At 47.6% G+C, this 23,076-nt stretch overlaps 1 protein-coding gene across 8 annotated transcripts in view; it reads left to right on the plus strand.

Annotated features, from left to right (window-relative positions):
- SFMBT1 (Scm like with four mbt domains 1) overlaps positions 1-23,076 on the plus strand; it is a 96,383-nt gene that overhangs the window by 24,172 nt on the left and 49,135 nt on the right. The window contains exon 1 of one of the 8 annotated variants that reach the window (XM_054076787.1): positions 8,677-8,767. The exons of 6 other annotated variants lie outside the window; for them this stretch is intronic. The gene's annotated coding sequence lies outside the window, so the exon portion shown is untranslated. Of the gene's footprint in view, positions 1-8,676; positions 8,768-23,076 lie in introns of those variants that run through there. One more of the 8 variants, XM_054076783.1, reaches the window with a different exon arrangement.

Raw genomic sequence — 23,076 nt, forward strand, 5'->3', positions numbered from 1 at the left:
ATTCTGACATCAGGAATGCAGGCGTTTTTCTTAATCCTGATCATAGATTTTTGATAATTAGGCTAAAAGATGATATATACGTGGGCACTGCTCTTTGTGTAGCTCAAGAGTGCAGCTTAGCACAATCTGGCAAGTTGTCCAGTACACTTACGCTTCTTTAGGTTGCTTAAGGGAACAAAAATAAAGGCTCGGTATACTGGCTTTAATCTGTGCCTCTGAAACCCCAAATAATATTAGTACTGGTTGCCTCAATAGAGTCGAGGCTGTAATACCCACATACCAACTTCCAACCCACACCCCTCTCAGATGCAGGAAGAAAACCCAAATTGAAGCAAAGGTGTAAGAGCTCAGGAGAAGGAAGCCAATAAAAGAGCAAAGCTAGAAAGTGACACTCGCCAATACAGGACTCTTAAAGCCTCAAATTCAATAAACCCACAAACTAAAAGAAATTAAGCAGGCTTTGCCGCATCAGGACGGCATGTTATGGGATTTTAACAATACATAGGTATTAAAAAGTAATGGCATAAATTGGTTATTTAAAGTCAATATCGATTTGTTGCCAGATTCTGCATATCAACAGTTGCACTTGCATGTCCATTTACTTTGCTCAGAAATAAATATTCCTGCTTAGCTGCGTGTGTTCGCTGGAAGAGAATCAGTTTTCACCCCTGGCAAAAGGACGGGTTGTTATCTCAAGCCCCTTGGCTCATTGATCTGGCAGTGTGTTGGTGTAAATACAGAAGTTTATAGGGATGCTGTCAAGAGCATTTATTTAAAAGCTTTAAAGGATGATAGCACATACCCAGGTAAGAATGTGAGAGGCTTTCTGATTATTTGACTTATTAGTTGGTTGAGGCAAATTATCTCCATTTGATGTTTCTGGCTGGCAGAGTTAATTCATTTGTACAAAAGTATTTAATGATGCGGGGAGATTGTTATTGGTGGTTTAATTATTGTTTGGATCCGAGATTCTGTATGGGTGGTAGTACTCTTAATAAGATAATCATACTTTTTCATCTGTTAATGAGTCTTTGGAGTATTCCCAACACAGTTTTAAGTCTTAGCTGTTTTCCCGCTCTTGGTTTAATTTCTGTGTTTCATTTGGCTTGCATAATGAAACGAGATGGACTGCTTTGCTGCTGTTTATCATCTGTCTTCCCAATTTAGCTTTCTGTGCTTGGGCTGATCAGGATTTTCCAAAACTACATAAACATTTCTAATCTGGGAGGAAAAACCACTTCGCACATAAAGTGAAACAAATAAGATTGGGTATTTGTTCTTAGGTAAATGACAATATTGGTTTTGCACAGTCTCATTGTGGTATCTAAACCTTATCATTAAAAAGTATGTTGTGTGCCTCTCTTTTCCATCTCTATCTCTAACAAAAAAAACCCAAAACACTATCTTCATCTCCTCCTGCCAATACTTCCTAATCAGTAGTGGCAAGATCATAGTCAAATACAAGGAAACACTGACAATATGGGCAGTATTTCAAAGTTAATCTCGGCAAGGGTATGCCCTTACTGGAGTCGAAGGTACTTCAGCATTGGCTGTTGACGGTAACTATCTTGTACAGATGTTAAATTGAATTGTATGAGAAGCTGAAAAGTGGTTAGAAATGTTAAGAGGAGAAGAATAAAAGAGCAAAGTTGGTATAAACAGAAATACAGAAATAGAGGGGCTTTGCTTTCCTATAGAGGTGAATATTCTAGTTCTTGTGTCTTCTACACAGAGTATTTATATACTCAACTTTTCACTATTTTGTGACTGTGCTTGCTTTCCCTCTATTTCATTTTTTATTCTGAGTTTGTTTGGCCTGGATCTCATTCGCTTTGAAGCCAACGTTGATCAGCTTGCACACTGAGATGGGCCGTGCTGCAGGAATGCAAAAGCCATGAGGGCCGCGAAAAAGCAGCGGCGTCCCAATGTTGGCGCGTGCTGCCTCCCACAAGCCCGAACAGTATGAAACAGTATTTCAGTCCTCTACTAGAATCATACAGGCACTGACTACAAAAACTGTGCTGGGACAAGGTGATAGGAAATTCCTTCTTCTCCTCTGGAACGTTCTCATCCTCTTGATGCCATGGGAAAAAATGTAAACACTGACACACGGACTAGAATACACCCCTTCCCTTCCTTTGCCTGTTGTGCTAACATCGCTTTTTGACTGAAAGCCTCACAGAAACCGCAGGAATTATAAACTTCATAGAAGTCCAAAGACAACATCACTCAGTGAAATCCAACCCTGTTTAATCAGTCTATAATTAAAAATAAATCAAGAAAGCAAACTCGAGCTAATGAGAAATGCAATGTGATTGTCATATTAGAGTACGGATCTATCCTTCTGCTCCAGGAAGCCTGACTTTATGAGAAAATGAAACAAAACTTTTCTGTAACATACTGTTCTTAGAGGGAAAAAAAACACGATTTAATATTTTCTTCATTAACTAATAACCTTTAATTTCATGCAAATAGGTTCCTTCTAATGTGAGAGCAACACAGCCTCAGCCATACCTTGTGAGTGGCTGCCGAAGGGGTTGAATAAAACTTCTTGATGCTGTTGGCCCTTTTTGGTCAGTTTGTAATGCTTTGCTGCACAGCCGCCAGCCCTGCTCTGCACACAGAGTTTGTGCTGCTGTGTCCAAGAGCATCTTTATATCCCTTCCTGCAGTCCGTAGGCATTTGGTAGCAGTTCACACTCGTTAGGGAACTAGCTCCTCTCTCCCTTATAGCTCTGAAATACGTGGCGGTGTTTGTGCAGTGCTTGGGTGATGTGCTCATCTTCGACCTGCACAACTTTAAAAGCAGCAGCTCACATTGCTGCAGAATACTTTGCCTTTGACCAGTAGCAAAGCCTACTGCCTGTCAGCATGCAGCCCGTGTTTGAAGGAAACAACTTCCAAAGCAGGTTTCTTTCATGACCTTGTTTTCCTTACAATGTTGGGAATTAACCTGTAGTGTGAAATAAACCAAACCACCCAAGTGAGGTACAATAGATATTAACAGGAAATAATAAAAATTGGGTGTATAGCAGCCAGGTGGAATGAGAAAGAAGCAAAAATGTGGGTGGAAAAAGCAGTCAAGCATGAGAGAGCGTGCCTAGAAGCTGAACGGGAGAGAAGGTGGAAGGTGGGTGTCTCACACTGTGGAGACCAGTTTACAGATGCTTTCTGCTGCTGCTGCTCCCAGCTGAGCGTCTAACTAAAGGCCCTGTAGCCTTCTTTCGTTACTTACTTCAAATGACTGAGAAGGGAGCTACGTGGGCACTGAAGCCTCCTTGTGCCGAGCCTGGAGTCTCAGACCCTGAAAAGGGGCAGATGGGGGAGGCAAAGTATGGAGCAAACCACTTGGATCTTTTTCTTCCTTCCATCCTACGGCTGAATCTGACTGCACGACAGCAAAATGCCTATTAAAGAGATCTGGTTTGAATATTTGAAACAAAGGGCAGGGTTGCCTCAATAACTCTTCCCATCCCCGATCTCCACACCGTAAGCTGCTGGCACATCTGGCCGTGCTGCTAACGGCAGGAGCATCTTTAATGAGGCCACTGAAGGGGTTGGATGGTCTGAACTGTGCTTGCCTTGCGTGCCATCAGCATGCTTCTGCACCAGCAAAGGGAGCCGTCAGAGCGGCTCTCTCCTTGTGCCCGAGTTATGGTTCCTTTGGCGATGAACAGATTGTCTTTCACAGGGCTGTCAGCTGATCCTTTCGCCAACCCTAAAACTGATGTAATATTCAGACTAAGCAAAGTCTGAAAACAGGAACAGCAAAGCAGAAGTCCAGGGATGCCACTCAGTCACACACAGGAGGTTATCTTCTGGGTTAGAGTTAGTCTGACTCATTGACCACAGAAATGGCAACTGCACATACTTCAACACATGTCCTGGTTGTTATCACAAAAGTACAAGCTGAACGCTGGTGCCTATGGGAACTGTGGAGAGCAGGGAATGGTAAAAAGTCTCTGGCAAATTTTGTTCTTTAGCACTGTAGGAAAACACTACGTATTTTGGAGTAAGACATGCAGTTCTAAGCTGACAGTTAAACATTGACTGTATTTGCTGAGGAGGTCCTTATAGTTAGGGGAAACTTAATGAGTTCAAACCACAGCGCTGAGCTCCCTGCGGAACAGAGAGTGGGATGAACTCGGCTTGGTCTCAGCTCTCCTTTGGGCACCTTGGGCTTCGCTGGTTTGCCCTGAGGCTCTTGCCATGCCCTTCTTTCCTTCACAAACTTTTGCTCTGTTAAGAGGTTGGATTGCAGATGAGGGTCATGAGGGGTCCCAGGATTTCAGAAGCACTCTTGGATTCCCCACATAAGATACAAAGAGTAATTCCAGCAAGGCTGGTATGTGGCAAAAAGCAATCGCCTCTGTGTTTTGTTCGCACAAACACTCGCAATGTTCCTGTCACTGAATTATGCCCATTTGACTGATGGGGAATGCTCTGTTCCAGGAGTTACATTTGAGTACAAGCACAGGACTGCCATCCCACGCCAGTCGTGTTCTCAGCACAAGGGTGCACGCTTTGAGCCTGGGGTCTGTGCACTCAAGGGTTCTGTGCAGCCAGAGGGATTTCTTGGCGCTTGCAGTCCGTACGAGTGTGGTCCCAATTAAAGCAGCAAAACAAAGCCGAGCTGAATGCTTCACTGAAAGGAGCAGAAAATCCTGCTTAGCGAACGACTGGCTGGCACTTACACCTGCGTACTGATTATCTAATGCTGCTCACACAGCTTGAAAACTGAGCTTGGAAAAGGTTCTGTAAGGGAACAACAGAAGGAAAGGACAGCGTGAGTCCTCAATGTTTGACTCAGTAACTCAGTGTGTGTGAGAGTTACAGAGTCAAACACCGAGGACTTAGAGAAAAGGTAGAACTCCTCTTTAGTCCCTCAATGTAAACGTTTACATCGTTTTAATGATTAGGCTGATGATGATGCTGAAAGACACGTGGCTTATTTTGTGCCAAGCGTTCGGGTTTAATTTTGTAGAAGAAATGGTCTATCGTGGTCTGCACCAGAACAAAGACGAGAGCCAAGAGATAGGAAAAGGCTGTAAGAAAACAGGTGAACCGTCATGGTCCTTGGAGATGAACATGTTGCCGACAGCACATCTGGTCAAAGAAATGGAGCCTCCGAGAAAACCATGGGTAGCCTTGAGCCAGGGAGTTTGGGAGAGGCTCGGGATTTGGGCTGCTTCGCAGAAGACCGTGTTTGCCACCTCTCTGCCATGGCCAGGATGGGCTGCAGAGAGTGAGCTGCCGTGGAAGAGGGAAACCTCTCAGCAGGCTGGATGGTAAATAATCTTAAAAATAGGACAAGATGCAATTTTTAAGGCACAGTATCTTCTTAAGCCGCACAGCACAATTGCTGAAGATGATCTATTGCTGGGAGTACCAGAAACGGGATGGAATATAATAGCAAGAAGTCATGCACTTAAAGATTAATTAGAATAAGTGTGAGTAAGCTCAGAGGTTCATCAAATGTGAGATTACGAGGAGAGGAATCCAGGTACATTATTGGTTGTAGGATGGCTATGATGCCACTGTAATGTGGTCTTAAAAATGCTAATGTATTCTGGGATGCATCGAGTGAGGTATTTTCAGTAGACAGCAAAGTATTAATATCATAGAACAAGGCGGTCGTTAAGACCTTGTTTAGAACAGTGCACACAGGGCAGAAGGTATAGAGGACGCTGGAAGAGTGGAAAACCTATTTAGAGAGAAGATTAAAAACACAGCAGAAAGACTGAGAGATGATGATCTAATTGCTATTTATAGGGACGTTTTAGGTAAATATCAGAAAGGCAAAATTATTTTATTTGAAGGGTAATGTTGGTGAAGAACAAATGGCTGTAAATTGGTAGTGAGTACATTTAGACTGGAAATTAGAAAGCTTCTCGTTTCAGAAGCAGGAATGCTAGAAAAGCCTTGATGATAGAAGGAAGGCAGCCAGGCTGGCTGAGGGCAGGGTGCTTGTGGGCAGTGCAGGCATCCAGTTATCCTCCAAACCACACAGCAAACCGGTGTTGGGTGTCTCGTGTATTGCCATTCCCACAAAAGGGATATAACAACATTTGATCCTCATTTGGTGAAATGTGCGTTGTGGTGTGTTAGCCCTGTGTTACAGGAGGTTTGCTAACACATTGGGCGGTCCAGAAAAGAAGATTTAACTTCCTTTTGGTGCCTTTTTAACCTCTTCCAGGTCACCACAGGTGCCACACAGCTAGCATGTCCTGGAGCTGGCGGGCTGAGGTCTTATGAACAGCCACCCTTCTGCAGCTGGCAATTAAAAGGACATAGAAGTCAGCGAGCAGTGGCAAACCGGACCTTTTGGGTGTTTCACGGATTGGACTGTGTGGATTATGTTTCTTTTTCCACGCTATTTGTCTTCCCACGTACCAGCGGCTGGGCTGAACCTTTGAAAGGGCGCTTGTCTTGCTCTGAGGGCTTTGGGTTCTTCTGCCTTTTGTGGGCTCCTCCCTGTCGCACTCTGCCCTTTGGGGCTTTTGCAGACCAAGCCCCGAGTTCCTCGGAGTTGCGTTGGGACGGGGTTGCCTTCTGCCGCTGGCGGTGGATGCGGGGCGTTCCTCAGGGCCCGCGGAGGCCGGGAGCTCCGTGATCCCGCTGGGATCCTCAGGCGGAGCACGGGCAGCTGAATCCGAGTGCCACAAGAAGTATTGCAAAAAAGTGGAATAGTTTGAGTTCAGTTGCATCTCAGTAACTGTGTTCTTTGAAAGTTGGACAGAATATCCCTCTGAGAGCGTTTTCTTTCCCTGAGAGCATGTTTTCTTTAAAACTGTGTTTTTCCAGACACTGTTCATCCTTTGAAAATGCAAACGCGTTGTGCTCGATGTGGTCTGTGCTGAGCAGATGCATCTTCGGCGATCCCCTCTGTTCGGAGTTTTCTTTCTGTCTCCAAGGCAGGGTCGGACGGAACCGGAGGCAGCTCCGAATTAGCAAGAGTCTCGACTGTTGCGAAGTTCGTAATAACATTAAAATGAGGCTTGGGAAGTGATAGAAAATGCATAAGATTTCTGGGAGAAATATATCCAGGTGCACGTGAGTGGGAAACGCCTCCTGTGCCGGCGCTGCTCCGGCTGCGCACGAGGGATGGGATCGCAGCCCGGGGCTGCCCGGCCCGGGGAAGGACGCTCGCTTTCTCAAACTCCAAAAACGAATCTTAGGGAGTTTTTATTCGCCGGTGTTTTCGGTATCGGGAGCAGCCGCGGAGCTGCGGGAGCGCGGGACTCCCGCATCGCCGTGGCGAGACCCCCCTCTAGCGGATGCCACGGCGGCGGGGACCGACTCACCGGAGAGGGAACGGCGGGGGAGAGCCCGGGGCTCGCCTTACCGGAGAGAGGGAACGGCGGGGGAGAGCCCGGGGCTCGCCTTACCGGAGAGAGGGAACGGCGGGGAGAGCCCGGGGCTCGCCTTACCGGAGAGAGGGAACGGCGGGGAGAGCCCGGGGCTCGCCTTACCGGAGAGGGAACGGCGGAGCTCGCCCTAGCGGGATAAAGGACCGCGGGGAGGATCTTTGCAGCCCTCGGGCAGCGCCGTCCGTGCGTCGGGGGAAGCGGCTCCGCTTTTTCACTGCAGCCCCGCGGGGGTTTCTCGGCGCGGAGAGCACAGTCGCCGCGGTGCGGGTCGCGGTCCGCGGTGTCCGCGCTGGGTGCGCTCGCTCCTCCCGCTCCTCCCGCTCCTCCCGCCCGGCGCCGCTCGCTCTCTCGATGTCTCGGCGCGTCTCTGCTTCGCACGTTCCGGCTCGTTCCGCTCCTCCTCGCGCGTTCCCGGTCGGTCGCAACCGCTGTCCGAGCGGGGCAGGACCCGCCACCGGCCCCGCCGCCCGGGAGAGCGGCCCCGGGGAACCGCGGGGCTCCCCTTGCACCCCCGCGCCGGCCCCGCTGGCTGCCCCGGGGAGGGACGGACAGACACCGGGAGGGACGGACAGACACCGGGGAGGGGCGGACAGACACCGGGAGGGACGGACGGGCACCGGGGAGGGACACAGACACGCCCTCCCCACCCCCCCCGGCGCCGTCTGCTCCCCGGTCGAGTGCCCGGGACTCCGTGCGGGAGGGACACGCGCGGGGAAGGGAGGGGACACAGCGGTGTCGCCGCTCGCCCAGCGCGGTTGCACCGGGGCCGGTGGGCGCTGGAGCCCGAGCGATCTCGGGGCACGGGGGATGGATAAGGGACCGGTTAACGGGGATCGCATCCTTGGCCGGGACACGGGGGTGCAGACGGGGCCGGTTAACGGGGATCGCCGCCTGTCGGGGCGCGGGGGGTTGGACACGGGGCCGTTTATCTCCGACGGGGGCTGCATCCTCGGGAAGGCGCGGGAGGGGTGCGGAGACGGGAGCGGTTGACGGGGGCCGCATCCTCGGCCGGGACACGGGGGGCGCAGACGGGACCGATTGACGGGGACGGCATCCTCGGGCGGGGCGCGGAGACGGGGCCGCATCCTCGGCGGGGCGCGGGGCTGGGTGAGGGACCGGCTGACCGGGGCCGCATCCTGTGGGCTCGCGGGCGGCGGAGCGGCGGCTCGGCTCGGGGCGGGGCGCGGGGCAGGTGCCGGGGGGCCGGGGCGGCGGCCGGGGAGCGCCCGCGGAGCCGGAGCGCCCGAAAAGCGGCGCGGGGAGGGGAGGGCGGAGGGGCGGAGGGGCGGCGGGCGCATGCGCTGTGCCGGCCGTGCCATATTGGAATGAGGCGGCGAGCGGAGCGCCGGGCAGCCCGAGCCCCGCCGCCCGCGCGGCGCCTGGCAAAACTCGCCGCAGGTGAGGCTGGGGGCGGCCCCGCCCGGTACCGGCGGAGCGCGGCCCCGCGCGGCGCCCGCCAGCGTTTTGCCGGCGCGGCGACGGGGAGGGAGGGTTTTTCCGGGCTCCCGAAGTTTGGATGCGGGAAAAAGGCGGCGAGGGAGGGAAAAAGGAGGAGGAGGAGGAGGAGGAGGAGGAGGAGGGGGGAAGAAGCAGGCGGAGCGCGGCGGGGAGGCGGCGGCAGCGCGGGGGGGAGCGCGCCTTCTCCCGCGGCCGGCGGCGAGCGATGCGCGGGGCGGCTCCGTGCGACTGCCCGCGCGCAACTCTGCGCGCACCCGCTAGGGGCACCGCCGGGGGTCCCGGGCTGAAGTTGCCCCTCCCGGACGGCTCCGCCACCCCTGCCCCCGGGGTGCGCCCCAGCGCCGAGGATGCTCCCGCGCCGGGATGCGTCTAGCCCGGGATGCTGCCGTCCTCAGCCCCTGGACCGCTCCCCCGAGCCCCGGGATGCTCCCGCTCCGGGATGCCGCCCCCCCCCCAGCCCCGGGATGCTCCAGCCCCGTTAGCCCCGGGACGCTTCCCCCCCCTCCCTTAGCCCCGAGGTGCTTCCGCCCCCCCCGAGCCCCGGGACGCGCCCGCCCCTCGCCCGCGGGAACTTCGTGCGCTCCCGGCCGGTCCCGTCGCCCGCCCGCGGGTGGCGGCGATGCCCCCCGAGCGCCTCTCTGCCCCCCCTCAAAATAGCGGTGAAAAAGGGGCCTTTAAAGCCCGTTCCGCGTCCCCCCGGGTGCGGGCGGCGCTCCCTCGGCCGCGGCGCGGAGCCCCGTGCGCCCTCCCGGCCCGCAGCCTTTGTCTCGGGGAGCGCCCGCGGCCGCGGGGACCGCGAACCGGCACCGGGGGTGCCCCGGGGCGGCGGATTCGGGGAGAGAAACCGGCGCCACGGTGAGGAACCGGCACTTTGAGTGTCCCGGGACGGCGGCTTCGGGTGGGGAGGAGCGGGCACCGGGAATGCCCCGGGACGGGAGCGTCGCATGGGGAGGAACGGGCACTGGGGAGGGAGGAACGGGCACCGGCGATGTCCCGGGACGGGAGCGTGGGATGTGGGGGAACGGGCCCCGGGGGAGGCCCCGGGGATGCCCGGGATGGCAGCTCGGGGGGGGGGCAGCGGCTCTGCCCGGTGGTTCATCGCCCGGTTGGGACGCACCGGGCGAGTTTTCCGGCTGTGGCGTTTGCGAACTTGTTTCCCCCCCCCCCCCGCAGTGGAAATGGTGAAAGGAGGAAAACAAGGCGGGGGCTGATGGTGAATTTTTAAGTCCGGTTCCACGAGGCTCTTCTTTATCCCGAAATAGGCAGCGATGCCCCTTTCACAGTCGTTTTGTGGTTGAGCAGAACAGTTATATCGGCTTTGGAGAAACTGGTTGCCGTTATCATAGAATTGTGGAATGGTTTGGGTTGGAAGGGACCATGAAGCCCATCCAGTCCCTCCCCGCAGGAGCATCTTCGACTCCGTCAGGTTGCTCCGAGCCCCGTCCAACCTGGCCTTGAGTGTTTCCAAGGATGGGGCAGCCTCAGCTTATGGTTTTCCGTGGTAGCCTTGGTGCCTGATGGTTTTACTCGCTCTGAGGGCGGGATGCTGGTGGGAGCGCTTTTACAGCCAAAGAAAAGGCCTACCTTGCTGTTCTTTTGCTGCTTCTTCCTTCCTGGGAGAAGGCTGCAGCCGGGAGCCCGCGAGGTTACCGTAGCAAACATTTCTGTACGGCACAATATAAGGTGTACCAGGCAGAAGTGATGCCAGAAAGCGATGGCCCATCTGGTAACTTCAGAAAGAGCGTTGGTTTGCAAGTTAAGGTTTATGAGGTGTGTGAACTGCTCAGAAACATCTGATTTGTAAGAGGAAAAAGTTGTTAATGGGAACTAGTCTTGTTCTTACTGGAGCAGGGGCTGTCGCTTGTAGCGGCTACAGCACCCAGCAGGATGGGTTCCTGGTCTGGCCGAGGTCTGAGATTGCTGGTTAAAAACAGTCAGCTTTTTGAGCAAAGTAAACCGATGTCAGAGTGAAAATCGTGGAATCGTAGAGTTATAGAATCGTAGAATAGTTTGGGTTGGAAGGGACCTTAAAGATCATCCAGTTCCAACCCCCCTGCCATGGGCACACCTCCCACTAGAAAATAGATCAATTAACTGAAAAATAAGTTTCCTGTGTGGTAGGTACTCCTGACCTGGATTTTGCAATTAAAATAGAGTGAAAAAGTATTTCTTATCTAAAAGATCATTTCAAGGAAGAAGACTCAGTGGGTTTCCTGCCTTCAGTTCAGCCGTTTCCTCTTTTACTTTTGGTTTGTGAATTGTTGTTGTGATTGAAGGATGAGAATGAAATCTGCTTCTTCCCAGAACCTGTGTTAGTGGAGAAAGGGGAAGATGCTTCTGGACAAGACAGAAAACAAAGTAAAAACCATAGATCTAACTCTGCCTTTTTTTTTTTACAACTCATACCTAAGGCTTTTCATGGAAGTGTTGGGAGAAGGGCTTTGCTGTGTCTGCTGTTTCTCTGCTGAGCAGTTACTTGGGAAGACTGAAGCGTCCTGTTAAGTTCTCGCTGGTGTGCACGTTCTCCACGGGAGACAGCAGAGCAAGATAGATAGCTGAGAAACTGTGGCAGATCTTAGTCATTATTGATCTGTGTGGTTTTTCCCTTTGCAGTTTTTTTCCCCTCTGCTATTAATTTGCTGGTATTGAATTATCTTATCTGATTGTAGACCTGGCAGATGTCCTGAGCAGTCGCTGTGTGCAAAAGAAAGGTGGGTTAAGTGTAAGATGACTGATACGGTTTTCATGGTGTGATCTTTATTTTCTGGGAACTCTTTCACTGCCTCAGGAGGAAGATGTTAAAGAGTAGTGCAAAAACATGTTTGTCATGGGATGTTTTGGTAACGCATTACAGGGTATTTTTGTTGTTTCATGGCAGACCAGTCACAGCTCTAGATCTTAGCTTTTCTGTCCCGCTTGTGTTTTGAATTCGCTCTGCAGTCGCTTTAACATCATTAATGTGCTTCCACTTGTGAAGCGTGGCCGTGGCATGAAATCGTGCGGCGATGCAGACATCAATACGGTCACTCTGCGCTGGCTCGACTTAAGGAATTGTCTTGCAAGTGATGCCCTTGGACACATGGCAGCTTAATTACGTGAGCGCGTTGACAGTGAAGTGACTCACGTTAAACTCACTGAAGTGTCCTCTGAGCGCGGGAGAAACTGAAACCTGACCAGTGTTTACCTAGGGGCGTTTTGAGGAGAGAGCTTTCAATACCTAAAACCACAGAGCTTGCCTTACATCCCTTGTCCCGGGATCAATGTGGCAGTCTTTGCGTTACAGAACAGTCTTCAGATTTGATTTCTTAATTTTATAAGTGTGTGTTTCTGTATCCTCTAGACCGACCACTGAATTAAAGCCGTGTGGCGTGTGTGAGTTACAAATGTTTGCTGGAACTACAGCATCGTTCTTTTGTGCTGCCCATCTGACTCATCTTGCCTGATGATTAGCAGATTCTGTGTGTCGTCTTTGTTTTGGTAGCTTGGGCAGCAGTGTTGCTGCTGGTAGTGGACCTGACTTTGTGCCCGTTTCCTTGTGGTTTTGAGAAGTAGGCAGCAGTTTTTAGGTCATAGGTTTAAACTTCGGGTGGGTGTTGTTTATTTCTAAGGCTTTTAGGGTCCTTCTTCCCCACCTCTCAAGATTACTTTTTGAAAAGTCAGGGATGAAGTGAAGGGCTGGGAGTTGATTGTTTTGTTTTTATGTTAATTATGTATTGTTATCTCACTATTTTAAAAGCTGTACCATCAGTGTCACACTACTTGTCATGTAATTATATATTTCTACTCACTTTAATCCATAGATCTTTCCACTGCTCAGTTTTCTTTTTATCAATAAAGCCTACAAAAGAAGCATCGAGATGTTGCTCATTTGATTTTAAAATGGTTTTGATGCTGTTAAACATAATATGTTAAACAATAATATGTTTAATATGTTTGTTAAACATAATATGTATGTTGAACATAATATGTTTAACAAACAAGGTAAGACACACGTTTTGCGTTCACTCTGCATCCGTGTTGATTTTTCCTTCTTTTTCCTGGACTTTTGCTGACAACCTTTGTGGATTGATGGTGATCACGGGAGAAGTCTTTTATTATTGTGGTGGTGTTATAATTAAGCTCCTGTCTTACGGGTGAGATTGTGTTTTTTTAAGTGTACTTAGCAAAGGCTTGTCTGTAGAATTGGAGCATTATAACATGAATTCTATTCTGCATTCTTAATAGGGTATCTCTTAGGAGGATCACTTGTTTGAATATTTTAAATGTTCCCCCAGTGAGGAAGGAGGGTGTGAGCGTAGGCTGGAGCAGGATCTTCTGCCGATCAGTTGGGGCTCTCCAGGTAACCCTCCGCCACTCTGGGAAATGAGTGTATTTTAACTAACGCAAAAGCTGCGCAGTAGTTACAGAGTCCTGGGTGGAGGCTGTAAAGCATCGTGAAGATGGAGAGCGATAAGTCTGAGGGGTAGTTTTCTGCTTTATTTTTTCACTGGCATTGGATCATCACCCACAGACGCCACAGAGGAGCAGGTCACTGGGAACTGTGCGCATAAAGCCTGGGAGTCACAGGGCTGAGGAAGCCCTGGTCCCAGGGTCTCTTTCTTCCTCTGCCTCCCCTTCCTCTTTTTCCTTTCTTATGTGTTCTGGATTCTCTGCAATACCTGCAGTAATGTTTCTTTCAGTGGAGACAGTGATGTTTAGATTTCTTTTCCTTGTGAAAACAAGCATCCTAGTACAACACCTGTAGGATCTTAATGTCATTGAGACCCCTGTCCCTCTGTCACATTTGTTATTTAAGTGTCATGAGAGGAAAGGCAGAAATCTGGGTACATGCAGACATTTCAAGTTAATCAGATTAACCTTGTTTTCTAAGAAAACGTGGTAAGCAATAACATTAAAATCTCATGTACGAGGACTTCATCGAGGTGTGTAGTGGCATAGCCGTCTCTTCTGCCGACGCCTTTCTTTTCATACCAGGATTTCTGCTATTTTAAGCTTAGTTCTTTTAGTAATACAGAGCAGCCTTACATGACACCACCTTTTTGCTGTGCAGATCACTTCTTGTAAACGATCTCAGGTAGGAGCTTTGTCTTAACCTAAAGTAGGTGGGTGCCATGTGTGTTTTTTCTTGGCTTGTTTCACCCACTCGGGTTGGCAGGTGAACTGATTGCACAGCGTTCCCTCTGGTTCAGGTGAGTTGGCAGTTATAGGGGTCGTCTTAACAGTTTGTTCCGATTATGTAGACATGTAAAATGTTATTGTTGTCCCCAGAGCCACCCTGAGCTGTGGCTTGGTGGGTTTCGAGGTCGTTGTTTATGTTGCTGTGGCACTTCATTTACACTGGGTTATTTGCTGTTACACTTGAGGACACCCTTGTTCACTACAGAAACGATCTCTTTCTTCAAACAAATGAGTTGGGAAGGAGACTAGTGGAATTCGATGTTATCTAAAAGCGATGCAGCTATTAAACCAGCTTTGAGATGCTCTGAGAGTACTGATGTGAGAGGGGAGAGATGCATCTTGGATATTATTTTTCTTCTTTTAAGAGTAAACTATGCAGAGCGACCTCCTCTCCCATTTTGGCTGATTGGAGTCGAGGGCTCTCGGCGTATCTCGAGAGGTGCTCTGTCTTGCAGAATTGGGTCATTGCTTGAAAGTAATGGTGGCGGTGTGGAACCCTGCAAGGTTTTGCTGTTTGTCAGTTAATCTCGTTCAAGGATGTAAGGGACCGGAGCAGTGATATTGAAGTAGATATCAAGTGGATTGGAGGAGATGAACTCTGTCTTGATGTATTTAGAGGCCGTAGTCTCTGTTTCTTCTGGGGATGGGTGAGGGAAGGCCATAAATAGCACCTTCAGATTTGTCATTGTTTCCAGAAGGACTCGATCAAGTCAGGAAGCGAGAGTGCTTCCCCTCCGAGCTGGGTGCTCTTCTATTACGGACGCCCCGTCACTCTGGGGGTGTCTCTCCTCTCCGGGCTGCAGTAAGTGATGCCCTGGCATTTCTTATCTCTTTCGTGGTCTCTTGACCTGTGAAGTTTATATAAATGTAAGATTTTTCCGCTTTTTTTTTGAGGGGGAGGAAGATTTTTTGTTCTTGTAGCTTGGCTGAAATAGCTAAGTTAAGCAGTACCCAGCTCCGTGGGATCCGTGGTGATGTGCGTGCCTGCAGCTGGAGCCTGCTCTTTGCTCCGCGCACAGCGAGCCGTGGCCTCTGGTTTAAAAAAAGAAACTTATTTGTCTTGAAATCGTAAAACATAAAAAAGTATTTTAAATCTCAGGGCTGTGAAACTCCACTGTGCTGTAAAGGCTTGTCTGAAAGCCTTGTCTGAAAGCAGGTTTTTGTGCGAGTAGCTTTCTCTCTTCTCAAAGCATCTGCTCTCCAAAGGAGGCCACCGTTGGCCTCGGTGCCCATTAACTGCGCCGAGGGGGGAGGATGTGATGCTGAAAAAGCTGTGGTGTTCCTAAGCAGCGCTGAGAAACGCTCCTGGAGCCTGGCAGGTGTGTGTGTCGCACACACAGGCTTTCCCTCTCGTGTACTAGTATTTATGTTTTCCTAATGCCGTGTTCCAAATATGCCCCCATTCACGTGTAAATACTACACCGCCCAAGTGGTGTCTTAATACAAACAAGATCTGAACGACACAGTCCTTAGAGGAATGAATGTCCAGGTAGGAAATGCCCAGCAGTGAAATTGGGCCAGCAGAAATCACGGAGCGCATCCTAAAAGAGGAATTATTGAGGAAGGCAGTGGTTCCTTCCAGAATTAACTTTCTTCATTGCTCTTTAAAGTGGTACCATGAGGGTTAAACTGATGGCCCTAAGGAATAATGGAAGCACAGGATCAGTCAGAAGTGTTGCATGTAGAGCACTAATTGGGCAATTGAACCAAGCTAATCAAGTTTTAAATGGATGTGACCATGGACACAGGCGTAGGAAAATTTCCCCTTCTTTCAGGGAAGTTTTTTCTCCTTTATTTGCAAAACAAGACTTAATGGAATCAGCAGCAAAGCTTTCTAGCCCAGCAGCCAAGAGCAGAGGTCTGCTTTTTAAGGTGATTATTTTATGTCTTAAGTTATTTGTTATCTTTTTTAATAGATTTAGGGGGTAGGGAGTAACTGGATTTTGAATTCCCGTTGCTGTTGTGGCTGATTCTTAGTTTTTGAACTTAACTCTCTACCAAATTTCAGCATCTATTGTGTCAGTCCTCTTAATGAAAACCGGTGTAATTAAGCAAGTGGCTTGGCTAAGTAGGTGGATTCGGAGTTTGCTGTGATAATAAGCCAGTTCTACGTAATTCCGGCCTCACTGCAAGTGCAGAGGGAGGAGTGTGTCCAACAGTTGGCTTGTTGGGGTTTGATTTTTTTAACCGGTTCAGCTAGTAAGAGATAATGACTGGAAACTGAAAAATCAGGGAAGACTGCCTCTTCTTCCAGTCTTGGTACAAAAATAAATCAGGAGCATAACACCTGAAAGGACAAGGTGACAAGAAAAACAACACTTAACTTTAACCACCAGATAATGTTTCTTGGTTTAACTCTTATGTACTTGTTAAATGTAAAACCAGCATATTGTTTACTTTTTATTTGCTTTCTCTGTATATGCTTTTAAGGTAAAAATGTTACTTAGCTAAGTAAAATGAAAGTGCAAGTTTTATTTCTAATTGGAGTCCCAATTTCCATCTAAAACAGCTTGGTGTGAATTACATTTCTTACGATCGTCCAGTAAGAAATACAGAAATTATCTTTCTACAGTAAAATTATGTTCTTTTAATTTAAATTTTCAGGTTTAATCTTTTACATTTGTACTTTGTTTCCAAATAATGATTGAGTCTTAATGGGAACTATTTTTAAGTTATTGATAAATTGCAGTATTACATACTTCAATATGCTTTTTAGTTAAAGCAATTTATAGAAATGCTCTTCTTTTATGCCGTTGTCTCTCTTGATCATTCTTACGTGCAAATGTGAGTGATAGATAATACAGCAAAATAATATAACAACTCTTTTATCAGCTAGTGGAGACACCTTTATAGCACAGCAGCAGCGCTGATGTTTCTAATTAGATGTCTTCCGAAAGCTGTGTTGCGGTGGTTACAGTGGTCAGGTCGGAAGAGTCACAGAAGCCTCTGAAACAAGCAGTGTATCGGGGATTTCTGAGACCGATAGTGTACGATTTCTTTATTATCTGCCCGAGAGGGAGAAATCTATCTTACTGCAATGCAAAAACTTGCTTTCTGACAAAGGGAAACGGTTCACCACGTAGAATTTCCTTTCTGAGATCCTACCTCAGCAGTGGGGTTGGAAGGACAAATGGTCGAGGTGGGAGCTGTTGGAGGCGGCTGAAAAGTTTCTCTTTGTGCTGGAAGAGCAGCTTCACATCTGACTTAACTTGTGACGAGTATAAAGATTCTGGAAGTGTGTCAAATCAGTAGGACACCCGGTCCCATGTCTCAGCTCAGAAACCTTTTGAAATGAGAAGAAACGGTGAAGTAGAGCAGGATGCTGTCTCGTGGGTGACGTGGCTGTGGAGGAACCAGCGATTTGACGGGTTCTGTGTCAGTGCCTGATCCCTTCGGAATCCACAGCTTCGGGGGGTAGGAGTGCGCAGTTTAATTATGTGCAACGCAAAAAGGTGCTTCAGTTTGTGTTTTCTGGTTGTTATAGTAAGAGATACAGTGAATAACCTTTCCTTTTTCGTACTAGTTTTGATTTTACACCTCTGTTGTACTCATCCATAGGTGTACTGTTCAGCTCGAAGAAGAATCAGTTTTATTGTGCAGAAGAATCTGAAGCCTGTCCACAGCTCGCATGTGTGTGCAGTGCTGGACTGTGCTTTCTGGTGTGTTTTTTTTCTTAACTGTGCTGCAAAAAAGAGTGATACATCCATCTCTGTCAGTATAGATATAACGGTTTCAAATCAAGCCTCAAATCTTTTTCCATACCTTTTTTTTTTATGCATCATCTGATGCCACCGTGGCTGTTTGACACCAGCGCTGCCCGTTGTCTCAAGGTGCTCTGGGTTTCTAGAATTGTAGCACAGTGCTTTCTGTTTTCTTTTCTGTTAATGAGTATGGAATTGATGCTCTGAGGCAATTAGTCGTAACGGTTTCAAAAATCCAGAGCTGCGGTAGCTAATTTAGATCTCGTTGTACAGGTGAGGTTGCTACTTTATATTATTTTGCCTTAATTCTACCTTCTATTATCCTTCCGCAGTTCTTAGCAAACAACGTTGGTTTTCCATTTCTTAAGTATTCTGTATTGTCTTAAAACTCTGCGCTGATATTTGAAATCAGATCTCGCAGTGGAAGCACCCAATTATAGTACGTACAGATATTTTAGTGATTTTAGCCCTTGAGAACTTCCATGGGTCCACAGTTAGGTGGGGAACATTGACATGGGGGAAGAAAAGCGAGGAGATTTCATAAAAGAACTTGTTAAGGTAGGGATTTCAGGATGAGGGTCTCCTTTCATTTTTCTGGGGCACTGTTTTTATTACATCCTCCCACAAAATTAAAATTCTGATTTAATAATCACAGCTGTTGATTGAAGTGTTGAAGTAGGGCTTGAATAGAAGGGTATTATCTTTCTTTTGTATTTCTATTTTAACAGCAGAAATAGGGTTGCATGTTATCAGCAGAGCGATGCCTGAAAAAATAGGCACTGAACTTTGCACGGAGGGGGCTGCAAAAATAACTTAATGAAGAAAAATGTATGAATTTGAAAGCACTTTTTACGAGAGTGTAAATATTCCAGTGTTGTCAGGGGCAAGGTTTGAAACGATACTCCTAAAAATAGAGGAATCTTCAGTTGTATTCTGTCTTTTGAGCCCTTAGGCTCAAGTCTTGTTTTTCTCTCTGTATGAACAGAAGTGCAAAAAAAAAAAATCTTAAAATGAGAACAGATTTTCATGTAATTTTACCACTCCCGATGCTGGGGTAATAAGAACATCTCTTACTGTGAGCTGTTCACTAAAACCCTGTGCTGTCACTATTCTCAAGCCTTTAGGCCTGTTAATGTTCTTGTGATTTGATATTTGTATGGTTGAAAGCTGTTGTCTTTTTTTTTTTTTTATTCTATTTTTTTGGTTTTTTAAGCATTCGGTACTTTTTAGAGGGAGGGAAGGGAAAGCAGCACATCAGTTAATGAGCAATAACAAAAGGCAAGACCGTATTTTTGTGGCATCGCCTGGAGAGAGAGTATTCCATAATTTAGCACAGCTCGTACTACTGTGATTCTATTTAGGAGGAAAAGATACAGGGGAAAAGCTGTGTTTTGTCATCACAGTTTGTACGTGCAAAGAGCGGCAGAGTCTTAGCAGTGACTCAGGTGGAGCTTCGGCAAGTTAAAACCACGTTTCACTGGATAATACAGTTGAGGAGCTACAGCGAAAATAGGTGGCTGTGTGGCTCCCTGTCGGGAGGTTTGAAGAGCGTGGTTGGTTGAAGATGCTCCAAGATCAAATGCAAGGACTTTTGAAGATTATTTATGTTGACGCCTGAAGTCTCTCAGAATTAATCAATGCATTGAGACCTCTCCTGGCTTTGCAGCCAGCCCAGTGCCTATGTTCCTCTCAGTTTTCTAGACTTCAAAATGCCACGTTTAAAGCCTTGCTCTGAAATGTTTTCTCAGCCTGTTATGAAACTTGACTTGCACCCTTCGCAAGAGAGGTTCGGGTGCTGCTTTAACACCTGAAGTGTATTGAGTAATCCAGGCTGTAAGGTGAGAAGTAACCATATTTCTGTGCTTTGAGCCTCTTATTGTTGCTTCTTGGATGTGATGTTCAGAGATGTGCTGGCAGGAAACTGAAATAGTGGCCAAGTTCTGCACTGCGAGTAATGACAGCAGGAACAGAATTTTCACATACGAAAAATTAAGTGTCAGGGCGTCAGACGGGCAGGAGAGTGTGTTAGCGACACGGTGGCAGTGGATTGAAGGCGGCTTGTCTTTGCGAGACGGGTTGGATCTTAGAGGTAAAATGAAGAGCACGTTACAGTACCCAGATCTGCAATTTCAAATGGACTTTATGTGTGTCCTGTAAAGGTCTCCGTTGAATAGAATTTTTCTAAGCTTTGTGGTGGAGCTCAGGACGTTGAGATTTCTTAGATCCCTTCAGACAAAAAAGAGATTTTTTTAATATATCATTATAATGTCCCTCCTTTAGATATGTACTTATTTCCATTAAAAGCATATTTGCTAATCTGAACTGGAACCCTTTTAAAACAAAATGTGAATGAAATCTTGGAAAGCAGTGGGAGACCTCAAGACTCCGTCGTGAAAGGATTGAACTCTGCCATCCACAGCCTCTTACGAATAAAGTTAACCTTCTAAAGAGAAAAGAAAATTCAATTAAAAACCAAGAAGGAGAGTGTGGGGTGTAATTAAAACATATAATCCTAAAACCAACACGAACGGTGCTTTTTCATGTGATACTTAAAGCAGTCTGCTTTGTGTGTGCGGTAGTGATTGCTTGAGATTATTGATTTAGTTTCCCAGGGAAGATACTTTTTGGGAGGATGTGAGAAGGGTGACATCTGGGGGTGTTTAGCCTGGAGAAGAGGAGGCTGAGGGGAGACCTTATTGCTCTCTACAACTGCCTGAAAGGAGGCTGTGGAGAGGAGGGAGCTGGGCTCTTCTCCCAAGTGACAGGGGACAGGACAAGAGGGAATGGCCTGAAGCTCCGCCAGGGGAGGCTCAGGTTGGATATCAGAAAAAAATTCTTCACAGTAAGAGTCATCGGGCACTGGAACAGCTGCCCAGGGAGGGGGTCGAGTCGCCTTCCCTGGAGGTGTTCAAGGAACGGGTGGATGAAGTGCTGAGGGACATGGTTTAGGGAGTGTTGGGAATGGTTGGACTCGATGATCCAATGGGTCCTTTCCAACCTGGTGATTCTGTGATCCTGTTGGTGTAACTGGCAGCGTGGTTGTAGGTAAGGGCAGGTCGGTGGAGTTTTCCTTTACAGCTTGTTTGTCTTTGTGGGTTTGGTTTTTTTTAGAAAAAAAGAGCAGGAGGAGAGCTTTGGACAGCAGGAGAAACCAAAGGCAGCACAGGGACAGCTTCTTCTCTCCCATTCCATCCACACCAGCAGTTGCTTCCCGAAGTTTCTGTAGTTTGCACCCTGATTCTCAAAGCATTTGAGGTCCCAACTCTCATTGAAGCCATCAGCCTTGGTGCCGCAAACCTTTGATAGGATGTATGGCTTGAGGTTCACAGTAACCTCGGAACTTTAAAAACCTCTTTAGAGGTCTGTGGTAAACGCTGACACTGTATTGTAAGAAATACACATCTGCCCTGCCTCATTATTTCTCTGCTAATTATCTGCTTAGTCTCACGCTAATGCCGGGAGTTGGGTTAGAGCACCTGTCTTCTTCATAGTTGAGTATTCCTCCTCTGGAGCTGAAAACGTACAATTATCAGGCCTGGCTTTTATGATAAGAATAGCGTGATTCCTTCTATCGGGGAGAAGTTGTCTGTACGCGGGCTGACCTTCCCGCCGCAGCTCTGTGCCAGGAGGGTGCCTGCAGACCAGCAGTAACGGCAGTTGACGGGCTGTCCCTCTTCCAGACCTCATTCCTTCAAGAACTGCAGCTGCTTGGATTTCCCGAGCGTGGCTGATGTCTGGTTTGACGGAGCGAAAGAAGCTGTGGGAAGGGAAAGGTGGGAGGGAGCTGGCAAAAGAAAACCAGAGATGAGTATAAAGATGAGGATTGAACATGAACTTCACAGTCAAGAGGTTTCAGAATGTCTTTTGAATGCTGTTCTCTTCTGTTCTTAATGCCATTCAAAACCCTCTCCCTTTCCCAGTGCTTTGGAGTCAAGTAGTACAATTTCCTTGCATTATTTAATACTTTAGACTGATAGCTTGATAAAATATTGGTACCATTATTCCGGGAGTTATTTTGTGCAAAAAAAAATTTCTCTGTGAAGGAAATATTTTGAATTATTGTGGAGAAAGCGCCAATTTCTCGTAGTAGTTGATGTGCATATCTTTTTCTCTGCTCAAATATCGTGTGCGAGTTTATAGAAAAATTATATTGAGTGAACTTCATATATTGAATGGGGGAGAAAGAGGCGGTGCAGGTTTTGTAATGGGTTTCATTAGTCAAAATGGTTCTTCCCTCATTTAATCTTTTACCTGGTATACCTGATGACCTGCTTGTCTGCTTCTGTAAAAATAGCTTATGCTGTCAGTTTAGTTCCTTTGATAAAACTAATAATTAAAAACACAGAGTTAGAAAATAAAAGCAGCTCTGCTTCTCAGCTGGAGGAAGCGAGTATGTAATGACAGTGCTCAGCTGACCATGCCCCGGGTATCACTGCACAACCAGAGCACCTTGAGTGTATCAAAAAGGCACAGTCCTTCCAAAGAAGACACTGAAAACTCTGTTTCCGCAAGCGATGAGCACAGTGGTTCTCTCTTTATCCGGTATGAAATAAAAATGGAGGAATCTAAACATGTTAATAGTATTTTTCATGGATTGAAATACTCGTGTGTGACTCGGATCCTTCCCTGAGGATGTTTCCTACTGGCTCCTGTCTGGCAGAGAAGTCCCAGCTTCAGTCTGAACCTGACGTTTCCTGAACGTATGTCTTGCGTTGAAGGCTTCACAGTAGCTTTTAAATGACTCTAAGTGACTGTAGTCCTTTTTGAGGAACTTCATCTACAGTGGGTTTGGTAATGAGCTGTTGGCAGTACAGCAGTGTTGCTGAGGTTTGGGAGAAGGTCTGTAGGGTGAATAAATCAACTTTGGGAATGGACTGAATTAGCAGTGGAACTGCAGTGCAAATATTTGGGTTTGAAGGCTGTAAGAGTGACTTTGATGTATTTCAGTAAACATCTTAGAGAGAAATTTGAGTGTTGGCAGAGGACCACAGCAAGCAGAGACTTCTAAAAATAAAATACAGTTTTTAGCAAGTCTTGTGTAATGCTGAGTGTTGAAAATCTTTGTGAATCATCATAATAATTTGGGATGTTGCCGTAGTGTGTTGCCCTGTTGTACAAGTGCATTCTAGACGTTTCTGGTGCTTCCTCATACGAAAAAGACACAGGGTTCAACACTTTCCATGTGCAGTAGGTGATGAACGGTAGAGCGTGACCTACAGAAGAGATTAAACGCAAGGCAGTTGTAGATGCTCCCGGGTGACTCTTTGTTCCCCCACCACAGAAATTTGCGATTTTTACCATTACCACCTTTATAAGAGATATTTCATAGAAAAAAACTAATGCAACAACATTCTGTCTTGCCTTTTGTGT

Source organism: Cuculus canorus, chromosome 11, assembly GCF_017976375.1.
Source record: "Cuculus canorus isolate bCucCan1 chromosome 11, bCucCan1.pri, whole genome shotgun sequence".
Classification (NCBI taxonomy): Eukaryota; Metazoa; Chordata; class Aves; order Cuculiformes; family Cuculidae; genus Cuculus; species Cuculus canorus.